We start from the raw sequence: 4,479 nt of genomic DNA on the forward strand, positions 1-4,479 counted from the left end.
GAGCCGGGCCCGGCCAATCGCGGCCGGGCGGAGGCGGGGCCGGACATCCCCCCGACTACACTACGAGCCCCAGCAAGCCCGGCGCCCCACTGGCTCAGGCGGCCGCGGGCCCTGCGCGCAAAGCTTCTTGGGACTTGTAGTTCCGCGTCTGCGGCGTGAGTCGCGTGGTCCCGCGTGTCCCAGGAGTCCCGGGAAGCTCCTCTCGCGTTGGCCGGGCCCGCGCTGCGGGCGCGCCGGGAGCCGCCGGGGGCCGTGGCGATTGCGCAGGTTGTCCACGGGACACGGGCGGGGCAGCGCCGGTTGCGCCTTCCCGCTGGAACTGCCCTGTGCCTTCAGGCAGGATGGAGGCAGGAGGCTCAGGAGGGGAAGGCAGAGGAATGTGCCGAAAGGAATCCGTGAGATGACGGAAGAAGCCGAGCGGCCCCTCACGGTCCTGGCGTGTCTCACAAGGGCGGCCCGTGCGCTGCCCACTGCTGGTCGGGGCCGTGCGCTGCCCACTGCCGGCCGCGGGCCGGGCAGGGCTGGCCTGAGCCACACGCACCGCCAGAGCGGCTCGGGCTGTGCACTGACCCCCCTCTCCGGTTTTAATGAGAGAAGGAAAAGCGAAGATCCTTTGTGAAATGTAGAGGCACATGTTTCTTCGCCTGATAAACCACGTACAAATAGCACACAGCTTCCTCATTGCATAGTATAAAAACCACTTGCATGTCTGTAAAAAAAACCCCAACAACTAACTTTGCATTTTGTGACCGACTGTTTTTGAATGTCTGCAGAAAGTCAGTTTTGTTCTGACTCTGCCATTTGCGTTGTCTGCACCCACTCAGCTTTGCTTATGATGATAAATGTGAAAGGTCTTTACAGGTTGTTCATCAGTACTTCCCTGGAGCAGTCGTGCCCAGTGACCTGACACGGCTCCTGACACAGTCTGGCTGATAGAATTCGGGTCACTTCAGGAATCACTTTTTAAACTGACTGATAATCACCATGCTGATTATCCAGCAAGAAAACAAGCCAGGAATCTTAGTTTCACCTCATTTAATTCCAGCCTAGTAGCCACGTGGGTTATGCTTATGTTTTATTATTCTGCTGCCCTAAAAGATATCTAATATCACTTAAAAGCATTGCTGACCCATCATCTAAGTCCAAAGGTGTTTCTCATAGCTGGGCTACATGAGGCAAGTACACCTTGTTCCAGCTGTCACTTCCCAGAAACCTAATACAGTCATTGCCAAATAAGTAACTTATCTATAACTTCTACATTAATAAACATTAGCAGGATGTTCTTTTTTGTGAGATACATGGGAAGACTGCTACAAGAATCCTAAGTCTCTGTTGAAATGTATTGGGCAGATACTGAAGACACTCGAGTAACACACAGATTTTTGCTACTGAATTCAATTATGTCTTTGATTGTGCTAGAAATTTAGGAAGCTGTTCTGGATTGAGAGGGAAGTTTGTCTGAGGGAAAAATATGAAAGGTGTAGCTGGGTGTATGGGCTGATGTAAGCAGAGAGGTTTCTAAGGTACGGTTATGAGGCTCAAACAGAAGCAGCTACATCACCTGCAGCAGGAATCCAGCATGATCCTTGTAACTGCTGCTGTCATGGAAGAGAGGAAATGTACATATCATCTTTTTCAAAAGAGAGTAGCATGTAAGTAGGTAAAACCATGATGGATTTATGATATTGAAATGAAATGTTATTCAGCCTGCAGAGGAGAAGGCTCTTTGGAGACCTTATAGCAGCCTTCCAGTACTGAAATGGGGCTACAAGAGAGCAGGGAGACAGACTTTTTACAAGGCTATGTAGTGATAAGACAAGGCAGAGTGGCTTTAAACTGAAAGAGGACAGTTTTAGATTAGGTATTAGGTAGAAATGCTTTGCTGTGAGGGTGGGGAGGCCCTGGAACAGATTGTCCAGAGAAGCTTTGGATCCCTGGAAATGTTCAAGTCTGGGTTGGATGGGACTTTGAGTAACCTGGTCTGGCATGGCAGGGGGACTGGAACAGGATGATCTTTGGTCCCTTCCAGCCTGAACCATCCTATGATGCTATGAAACAATTTGCTCTGGCTCTGAGTGTGCTAAAAAGCAAAAGTAACCACCAGCCATGTCTCATAACAAAACTTTAACGCTGTGGAAGGCAGTTCCAGCAACCCACCAAAGCCACACACTACAAATGGTATCTAAGATGCTACCAAATTCTGAAAGTGTTTATTAATAAGAACAAAAAAAAAAAACAAACAAACAAAAAAAAAACCAAAAAAAAAAAGACCAAAATGTGAAACTTCAAAATTGCAGATAACGTAGTTTCTTTCTTAACAGCTTTCCTACAAACCAGAAGGCTGCCAAAGGGCAAGGGTGGGCAGCTTAGCCCTGATTCTGTTTTGCTAAAAGCACTCTGAGAGGATTGTAACTCCTACATCCAACATTGCTAACACCAGGCTGGACTGGCAGTGCTGGCATTGCAGTAATAGTTCTGGTAACACACAGGTTTCCCCAGAAGAGAGTTTCCAGATTTTTGGCACAACTCTGGAGATGTCTTAACACATGTGTTTATGGTTCCATGCCACTGACTTAACAGCTGACAAAATTTGGACTGCAAAGTTGATTTTGCTTTTAATCTAGCAGAACAGATACTTCAGAAATTGTACAGGAAGCCCTTCTGGACTGCACCCACACTTTCCTTTAAGAGCAGCTGAATATATCAAGACTTTTTAAATGAGTCAAGGACATATTTTAGCTGGGAAAGAATGGACTGGCATCAGAAATTGATCATATTTAGAGTGTGTACATTTTAAGCTTCCTTAGCCTATTTTAAACATTTTAACAAATGCTTATTCTTTGTACTTGCACTAACTTGATAACTAATAGCAAAACAAAATAAGAAATTCTAGGAAGAAAAAGCTAATATTTAAGGTGAAGAGTGGAACAGGTTTATGATAAATGAATAAGTGTGCTGAGCCTGGTCTTTCCACATCTTCACCAGCAGTGAGATCAGATTTGTCAGTCTAGCACTGACACATGACTAGCTGCCTTGTGAGGGCAAACATCGGACATGGTTATTCTGTGTGCTTGGAACAAGGGAAGATACTCATTTTAGCAAAAGTAATAGATTAACCATGGGGTGATTATTAACCATCAAATGATTAAAGGAAAAAGGAAAATTCATCTTTATTTTGGGAAGAAAATAATTTTCATACCTCCAGAATATCCACAGAAAACTGAGTTCTGTTTTCTGTTTAGTTCATTGCAGAGAGCTGTGGGCCTCCTCATATCTGACTGGCATATTTCCTAAACTTCTCTACTATGTGTGTCCTCTTGATAATGTGGTTTTTTTCCTGCTCACCGTTAATGTCTAAATATATGATAAGTTTGCAGTATCACTGTGGATATTTGCACTTGGATTCCAAACAGTTGCATTGCCCATTGCCACTATCAGGAATAATGCTCTTTTCTCTCTCTGTTGGTTAAAATATGCTTCCTCCCATTTTATGGTCAAGCTTGCCCTGGCAATCTATACATCTGCAACCCCAGGGTGAATCCATGTAATTCACAGTTAAGCCAGGAAGTTGCCAAACTGGCCCAGTGTCTTTCACCAGCACTCACACCATGAGCTGGTCTTACATTCTTTGCATCAAATTCCATCTTCTTGTTAGAGGTAAACCTCTACCCTTTCAAAGACTTACTCTGAGTAAGGTACTCTGAGTACCTTGAAAATGCATATGACAGAATACAAAAAAAAACCTAAATCATTAAATGACGTTTTACCCTCCAGACTTCGTATTCCTTACGTTGCTACTTTTTAAACGTCACTAGACACTTTTTATGTCCAAACTTTGATAATTCTGGCAGTGTCTAGGAGGCCTGGCTTTGTTTCTTGATTGAAGGATAATATGCTAATTCTGTCATTTTTATATAGAGGAAGGAAACAAGGTAGTGAGGACACTGCAGAAAAAGTGTCACTGTGATTTATTACAGGAAAATAAAGACATAGGAGCAACAAAAGAAAATACAAGCATTAACAACAGAAAGATTGAAAGAATGTGTGTGTGTATGTGTGTGTGTGTGTGTGTGTGTGTTCCTTATACAATTGAGTTACACTGACGAAGAAGGAATACTAGTACATCATAACTTTCTGTCTTTCGTTTTGACGCAAAAGTGAGGATGCAGCAGTGGAGACAGAGCAACCGTTTCCAGGGCAAAAATAAGGAGTGGTCTCACTCCAAATATTCCTGGCTACATGTTCTAGCCAGGGTCTACTGCATTGCACTCCTGCACCTTTTGTAAACTCATGTGTTAACAGTTACAGCCACTAGGCAGAGTTAAGAATGTCCATCATTTCATGTTGAAATGGAGTTCTTCTAAAAGTCCTCCTCAAACTTACCTTAACATTTTCCATGCTACGTGTTTATGGAAGAGCTGCTTTCTGATAATTTTCAATTTATAAATCATTCTATGATACCAAGGAAAATTATAAGTG

Source organism: Molothrus ater, chromosome 6 (genome assembly GCF_012460135.2).
Source record: "Molothrus ater isolate BHLD 08-10-18 breed brown headed cowbird chromosome 6, BPBGC_Mater_1.1, whole genome shotgun sequence".
Lineage (NCBI taxonomy): Eukaryota > Metazoa > Chordata > Aves > Passeriformes > Icteridae > Molothrus > Molothrus ater.